Raw genomic sequence first — 8,603 nt, 5'->3', positions numbered from 1 at the left:
TATATGGTTGCTCTCACCAGATGTTCATCCAATATGTGCTCCTCGAGACCTGCCTTTACGCAGTGGTCCTACCACAGCCTGCTGAACCTCTTGGGAAAGGGTCCAGCTGTGGGCTTGTTTCCCTGGGGGGCACCTAGAGCCAACTCCACCTAGAAAAGCCTCAACAGACAGTGAGAAACTCTGAACCCCTAAACCCCGACACTGCGCATCACTAACAGAGCACTACCTCAAGGCTGTGAATGACCTTATGAGATTATCTTTAAAGTGATATTTTTATGCATTCACTGACTGTTTTAAAGCCTCACAGATGATTTCTTGAGACAACATACTGGAGAAGGCTTCATTGTCCTGGGTGGTACACACGAGGAGGTGACTGCCCTACTGCCGAGTTTCCCCATTTTGAGGTCACCTCCATCCAAAGTGGCTGGAGTCGGGTGACTCAGCTCAGGGGCTGCCAGAATCACTGAATGATTTTTCATGTGAGGTGAAGGATCTGTTATTGCAGGGTAGAGAAATTAACTGGTCCTTCCTTTGAAAAAAGAGAAAAAAGTTTTTTTAAAAAATCTGAGGTATATGTAGAGTTTAGGATGCCATATGGCAAACCCAGCGGCATATGAAATCCCAAGCAAGGCCATGAGGTTAATTGGCTCTGATCAGAAATATTGGGCCTGGCAGGCCTGGGCTCGCGTCATAGAAGAGGGAACCTAGATCTGAAATTCAAAAATTGGCCTGTCTTTACAGGGTGTCAGCTCCCAGTCCCAGAGCTTGGTCACGCCTTGAAATCCTGAGCTCATCTCTGCTCCCTTTGCCTTTTCCTAACTTGCCGGGAGGGTGGCACGAGCATCTGCGTGGGTTCCTGGCAGGACCCTGCTGTACCGCTCTGTCCTGCTGCACTGCACTGCCCTGCTGCACGGGGGCCGTGGGAAGTGTGCTGGGAGGAGAGGGTGCTTCTCGGTGAGGTGGCTGTTAGACGTGGACTCATCTGCTCCAGTAAATGACCCAGGTGACTCTCATGGGTAACATTCACTCTGCTGACCAGGTGCCAGGCTGAGCTCTCTGCGCTGTTTTTGCCCACCAGGAAGACTGTAGTGGCAGAGCCGTTGAGGACGGGCTGATGCACTTACACGTATGTACTCGCCAGCCCAGACTGGATGGCACAGAGTGAAGCAGTGTGGTGGGGTGAGCTGGGGCACGTAGTCACGGGGTCTGGGTTTCTGTGGGTCAGTGTCACTACCCTTTGTGCTGCAGTGGTGGAGGAGAAACACCCATGGCTTACACCAAAACCTGTTCAAGCTGAGAGTGGGAGGGTGTGTCTGCAGCTGGGCTCCCCAGACAAAGCTCAATTACTTTCCATTTATGTAGAGAATGGGTGCATTTAATCCAGAAACGGTAGCAACCAAGAAGTCATTTCACTAAGTAGCAAGATCATCCACCACTCGGGAGCAGCTAGAACTATTTACAAAATGTTTTCACACTTCAGCAAGGAAGAGGCTGCATATTTCTGACTGTGGAGCAGAAGGCAATCCTATAATAATGCCTCATCTTTACCAATCATTCCAAATTATTCACATGAAAGATCCTGCTTTCTCTCTTGGACTTTAATGAAGCTCCTGTTGAACCAATTATTCACTAGCTATTCATGTATTGTCAGAAAGGAAATCGCAGAAGCTTTGTCATTAGGAATAAGATTTGATTGGCAAGGCACATGGCTTTGGGGTGGGTTTTCTTCTTCCCCTTTTTTGCTCTAAAGCCATAGCTTTTAACTGGCAATTTCCACTGCTATAATCTGATGGAAAGTGATAAAACGCATCAGACTGCAGTACTCAAATGAGAAAACACTCCAGATTAGTAGGAATATAATTATGTTTTTCATGACATTGATTTTTTATTTTCTAACTGATAAAAGTAAACAACTGAGTGGGGGGGGGAGTGCCGAAAAACAACATTTAGACTTTAGTGAGATAATTAACTCAGCAATTAAACATATTTTGTATTCAGCATTTGTCCTCCATAGCACACAGCATATGTGACGTTTGTCCTTTATTCAAATTCTTGCTTCTTGCAATCTTCTTTGTCAGCAGGAGTGGCAGCCGGCGAGAGTCCTGTATGAAGGCCCACTTCTATGGTGCTTTACTTTTAAAGATGAATATTCACAGCTATTTTTTGGAAGGGAAGAGGCAGCCAAGAAGAATCATTAAGCTGAGCTAAATGAGCAGAATAGAGAGGCAAGAGATCTGTGCAACAGGCATTTCTGTCTGTTTTCTTTTTGCCAGTAGTGGTTGGAGGGGAAGTAAATGAAACCCCTCATGATCCTTGGGGCTCAACTTTATCCAGTGCTACACGAGGCTGCTATGCCAAACGCCACGCGCTCCAATCCCATTCGATATTACAGTATAGGGATGGGCTAGGACAATGGCAGGATATATCCAAGGAAAATTAAAGAACAAGAATTAACTCCAATTAAAGCAAAAAGGCTAGGCCTTTGGTAGGGCTGCCTGCTGGTTCAACAGAGTTGATTTCTCACTACAGCGTGAAACACGGGAAGAGGCATAAGAAAAAATGGATTATTAGAAACCTCACTGGCCTTTTTAGCACAGAGTAGTTCTTCCATCATCCATTCAGCAAAGACTGAGTGAGTCTTCAGGGAAGCTGATTGTCTCAGACGGTATGGACTACAATACAGGAGAGATGTCCTCCCCATCACTGCCCCATCTTCATCTCTTTCAGAAAAATGAGGTCATTAGGAAAAGGTTACAAGGCTAGGATAAATAAAACATGCAGGATCAAGAGGGACAAGCAAAGACCGTGTCAGGCAGAGGTGTGCAGATATGTCATACAAAGGATGACACAGTACTTCTGCATGTCAACCCAAACTGCAGAGCTGTAGCTGATATTGTGCAAGTTAATGCCCAAGCACACGACAGTTTATCTTTTTCCTTTGAGACAACGATATGTGAGCCTTCTTTTTAGGGCAGACCTCTGAACCTCAGGGAAACTCAAATACCTTCCCACTCTGATACTCCCATCGCCCAATTTAAGCTGCTGCTGCTGTGGGGTAGAAGGACTAACTTCTGAGCTGGCGTAAATTTCTATAGCAAACATACTATGACAAGTCATTCCAAATTAATTTCTTCGTTTCCCAAGCTGAATTTGACAGGTTATATGCTAAAATCTTGTTTCTTGCTTTGTCCCAAAACACTGTGGTGGATAATAAACATCAAGCCTCAAGAGGCTGTTTTACTGCTAATTTTAGGCAATTAAATGTATCATATATGTATTCATGATACATATGATACATATGATACACCGTGTATCTGGAGCACAACCTTCCCCAAATCCAGGGTGTTTATCTTGTGAAATCTGTGGCCATTTATGGAACGCAAAAGTTGCACTGATAAAGGCTTTTCACTCTCAGACATAAAATGTGTTTGTTATTGTACTGACCTTGGGAGATGAATAGAAAAGCGCTTTGTCCTTACCCTGCAAGACAGCCACAGCAGCTGGCTACGCTTTAGGACAGGCCAGACTAAAATAGGTCTGTCCATGTGATAGGCTGATAGAAGAACCCTGGAAATACTGTAAGTTACTTGAGTGCCATTAATAGCCCCCCCAATAGATGATATCCCTGAAAATGTACCCTGAAGTTGGATCAGTGATTTAATTTATAATTCCCTGACCCACAGATATTAACAACAGTCCAATTTTGGGCAAAACCTATTGTGATTAATTACTGCTTCACCCCTTAAAAAATTCCAAACCTACTCTTTTTATGAAGCTAACTGGGACAGGAGGTCTGTTTGTGGGGAAATACTTCAGGAGAGAGATAAATCCTACGGAAACAAACAGTTGTGTAGGAAGTCCAAACAACAGATGAGCAATGGGGTTTTGTGCAATATCTACCACAAGTATTAATATGAAGAGATTAGCAGAATCATCATTAATTTGCAATCCAAATAATTTTAAGGAACTGAGATCAAGGTAATTTAAACATGAGTCATTTTGCTGATGGTTGTACATTTTGCTGCTTTATTTGCCTGTTTGCTATTTGTTTTCCCTCCTCTTGCCTTTCTGTGAAAAGTGCATGCCAACAAAGGGAAAAAGCCAGGGCAGAGCAGTCCCCGCCTCTGCTCCTGCTTTAGATGGCTAACAGCCCGGGAACAGGTAGGTCCCATCCTACCTTCTCTCTGGAGCCAGCAGAGGTGCCTGCAGAGCATTTCGGGAGGTGTTGCCCAGCTCCCTGCTCTAACTTGTCCTCTGGAGGCACGCTCTTCAGGGGCTACACAGGGAGCCTGGAGACCATGGCCTTCTAGTCACATTTGGTACTCCCCGTCACGTAACAACAGCCAGCAAACAGACAGGGGAAGTGGGAATGTGACTATTCCCAAGGACCCAAAAAGTAGGTAAGACCAAAATAGAGCAATTTTTAAGTATAGAGAAGTGTTACTTCTGGTATGAATAACAAAAATAATATGTGGAATGAGCGATGATTTTCAAGCTGAATCTATTTCTTGACATATTCTCTCATATGCCGCTATTATTCAACTGTAATGCTTCTTTTAGGGCAATATTTTACACCAATGTTAACATCTCCATGGCACTGTAGACAGGGAGGCCTTCCAAGCACACAATTTCTCTCACACTCAGTTTAGGAGCTCTTCCATTTTTCTATGCGTTTACGCTGTGCCACTGACTCGAGATGTTTGACCCAGAATAACGATAATGCTTTGCTTTGCTTCATTCCAGCCTTTACTCAATCTCCTTCACAAACACCGCTAGGGAGTAACAGGGCCTCGGGAGGCAGAAAGCCCAGCCAAAGCTTGCCTGGGAGTACCTGGCAAAGCCAGGACTAGAAGACAGACGTACTCAGTCCTTCTCTCATTTGAGAAGCAGCTCAGGTCGACATGGCTCTGAACTTTGGAGATGATCTGCCTGCTAAGCTATAGCACATTTATGATTTGCAGGTTTCTAGTCTGACTTGGCTTCATTTTTTAACTTTTCATTTTCTTTTTAGGGAACCAAACTGTTCGCTGGGTTTGGCAGCTGACGACTATTAACTGTCACACTCCAATAACCAAGGGATAGTTAGAACAGCATTAAATATTTGCACTGTGCAGCAAGGCTATACTTCATCTCAGTACACACGAATCCCATGCTCTTTTCACACTGGAAGAAAACCCACCTTATTGCTATTCAAATCTATCTGTCTGTCTCTCTTCCCATACTGTCATTACGCATGCAAGGCCTGTCAGTGCCATTGACACAAAAAACCCCTCTTGCTTTACGCCAACACCATGACACCTGAAAAAAAAAAAAGACACAAAAGAGTTACTGTTTTTACAAATTTTGTTTATTTGGCCTTTGTTTGCTTATAAGGTCACTTATTCCATGTCTTTATAAAAGTATTTCTCCTGCCCTGCAAGAGCACGTGTTCTTTCTCACAGGAAGACGTTATAGATAATTCCGTGTGAAAAGTGGGGTTTGGTAACTGAGGTTTGTCCATTTTGTACGTCCCTGGTTAAATTGCGAAGCTTTGTTTTGAGCACAGGTTTTTTCCCCTCATCATCTTAACTGCCATTTTGAGCCTAATCTTTTAGGAAATATCCCACATAGGCACTCCTTGTGGTCTGCTTTTAAAAAGCAGAATTTATTTTGGCCTCTGCAGGAAGCATTTAAAGCACATAATGAATAATGTTTGACACAGGAGTCAGTTAGCAGTCATTTTAGATTAACAACACTGCTCAGAAAAAAACCTTGCAGGGGATTAGAGCGAGGGAAAGATGCTTAGGCAATAACCTCTGAGCCAGTTGGTTGCTGAACTATTCACAATAGACATAACTATCTCCCAAGGTCTTAAGTGTGAGAATTATCTCCGGGAAGAGAACAATGAGTTAGTGAGATATAAAACAATAGGCTCATGCTCCAACACAAGCAGTTAGCACCACACATGTTCTCTTCTCATTTAATCTGCGAGACTTTCAGACAGTAGCAGTTGGTGCCCAAATTAAGACTTCCTCTCTCCCTTTGATCTTATGTAAAAAACTAATGAATTGTATAATCTCCAACACCTCCGAAATCCCGCTGGTTAAAGCGAAACTATCCCTACCTTTCCCTTGCCTGTCTCAATTCACTAAATGGGAGCTATATTTAACAGCAGGCCAATCACATGATCGCTGAAAAGGAACAGCACAAGGATCTGTAATCCTAATGCTCCAGAGCTGTGATTGCTATAAATCCTTTGCAGAAGATTTCCTTTAAATCCCAAACATGTCATCACACTTTTAATTAACATTTCTTTATGAAAACTGTGGATAAGACCCTTTAAATTAAAGATTGTTCCCAGACTTGTCATCTTAAAACACTGTGCATTTCTATTGTCATTTTCATGTAGCATATTTTACTTCACTTTTTAAGTAAAGCTTTTTTTTTCTTTCCTTTCCCCTCCTTTGCCTTCTCTGCCTTAACCCTCAAACACGTAGTAACAGCTAGCACTATTTTTAAGGGTAAATAAATAGCTTTAAATTAGTTCACGTACAAAAGGGAAAATTCAAATAATCGAGACCAGCAATGAGCACAGGCAGAGACGTGGCTGACGCTGCCCTACTTGAATTCTTACCACCTTCACCTCTTGAGTTTACCATCTTTACAAAAAGAGATTGAGAAAGGAAAGTGATCTGCGCAAAATAACCAAGTGGATCGCTTGCAACCTTTATCTCCCGATTCCCAGCTCTTAATTCTTCTCAGGTCTTTCACATGTGGCTTTCTGAATACCGGGCCTATTTCCCTGCTTGTTGATCTCAGCAGCGTTGCTACCCACTTATGTGGTACCAAAACAAGCCTAAAAAGCATGATGCCGGGCACAGGAGATGCAGTCCTGTTTCCAGCAAAAGGGAAGAGTTTTTATCTGAGTAAGGGTGATAAGCTTTGGCCCGTGGCTAGTGGGAAATGGATTTCCAGTGTTTGTTTCCCTGAAAGTACCCCAGGTGAGAACGCTGGGTTTGAATGATGGCTCAAGCTTAGTGACAGACTCACTTCAGTCATCCCATCTGGGATTTGAGACGGTGGCACATGTCCCTGGCAGACAACTCTTTCAAGGATGTTTTTCAGGAAGCCCAGTTTTCTAACACGCCTCTATGTGGAATAAGATGGTGCAGGACCAAAGAGAGAGGAAGAATATTTGTGAGAGAGAATATTAAGGCTGGCACCCTTATCCATTATATAGATTAAAACCCCCTTCATCAGTGAGAAGCAGGGAAGAAACACAGATCCTGAAAAGAACCCAGCATGAAATTGTCAGGCAATTTGACAGCACAAATTCAAATTATTTAGCTTGATTTGGCAATACACTTCTAAGTATCCATATATCATCCAAGAATATCCATTGACAGATATTGGAGAAATAATGAATGGCTAAATAGAGCAGGTCAGACTCTGATGCCCTTCCATGAATTTGGTAGTAGTTTATTCCTCAGCTGCTCCCATTGGTTTCAAATTATGCTTTGTAGCTGACCCTCAGAGCCAAATGTCAGGAGCCCAAGCTCACCAAGCACGTCAGAACAGAACCTCTGACTTGACACTCTTGCATTCTGCATTGAAAACAAGGAATAGCTGAAAGGAAGACAGAGAGAAAGAAAGAAAGAAAGGAGGAGGGAAGGGAGGGAGGGAAGGAGGGAAGGAGGGAAGGGAGGGAGGGAGGGAGGGAGGGAGGGAGGGAGGGAGGGAAGGGAAGGAAGGGAAGGAAGGGAAGGAAGGGAAGGAAGGGAAGGAAGAAAGAAAAAGACCCCCCCTATGTTATGACTACCTTCCTTTATGTGTCCTCCCTTCCTTTACAGTAGTTAGTCAGTCTTGACAGTAGTTAGTTTGGTAGTTTCACTGGTACAGTAAAGAATGTTTACATATTTATATTCTGTTTTAAATGGACTATAATTATCTGGCCAGGACATTTACAAAGTTGTTTCAAAAGGAATGGAGAGTGTCATGAATGCAAAGCAAAGGGAACAGCAAATTTAACCACAACAGCATTGGGATTTTCCTTACTGATTGCCAAATTCATGCAGTAAGCGTGATGTGGCATATATGACCATAAATTAAAAGCATGGACTGCAACACATCCTTCTTCGGCCTGTCAGCTTTTCTTGATTAAAATATATCACATGGATACATCAAGTTAAAGAATTAAATATTAAAATATATCACATGGATACATCAAGTTAAAGAATTAAAAATTAACCATGAGATGTAAAAAATAACATTCTTCTGATCAACACATAAAGCCTGAAGACCACGCACACTGTAGCCTCTTCCAGTTTTGTTTGCAGCTCCATTTTCACTCCAATATATTAATTCCTTATCTCCTCTCCTATGCTACAACATGAGAAATGTAAAGTCCTAAGCTCTTTCGAGAGTAGCACCGTGAAGAAAGCAGACAAGTCTTACTTGGACAAAGCTGTTCATGAGCAGGTCCACAGATAGACAAGGCCTGTACACGCAACCTTTTTCAGATAGAAACTGTGAGCCCAAGCGGAACAGGTTGCCCAGGGAAGTTGTGGATGCCCCGTCCCTGGAGTGTTCAAGGCCAGGCTGGATGGGGCTTTGGGCAGCCTGGT

The sequence above is a fragment of the Chroicocephalus ridibundus genome, chromosome 6 (assembly GCF_963924245.1).
Source record: "Chroicocephalus ridibundus chromosome 6, bChrRid1.1, whole genome shotgun sequence".
NCBI lineage: Eukaryota > Metazoa > Chordata > Aves > Charadriiformes > Laridae > Chroicocephalus > Chroicocephalus ridibundus.
The sequence above is the reverse complement of the archived record's forward strand: the minus strand, read 5'-3'. Positions refer to the sequence as shown.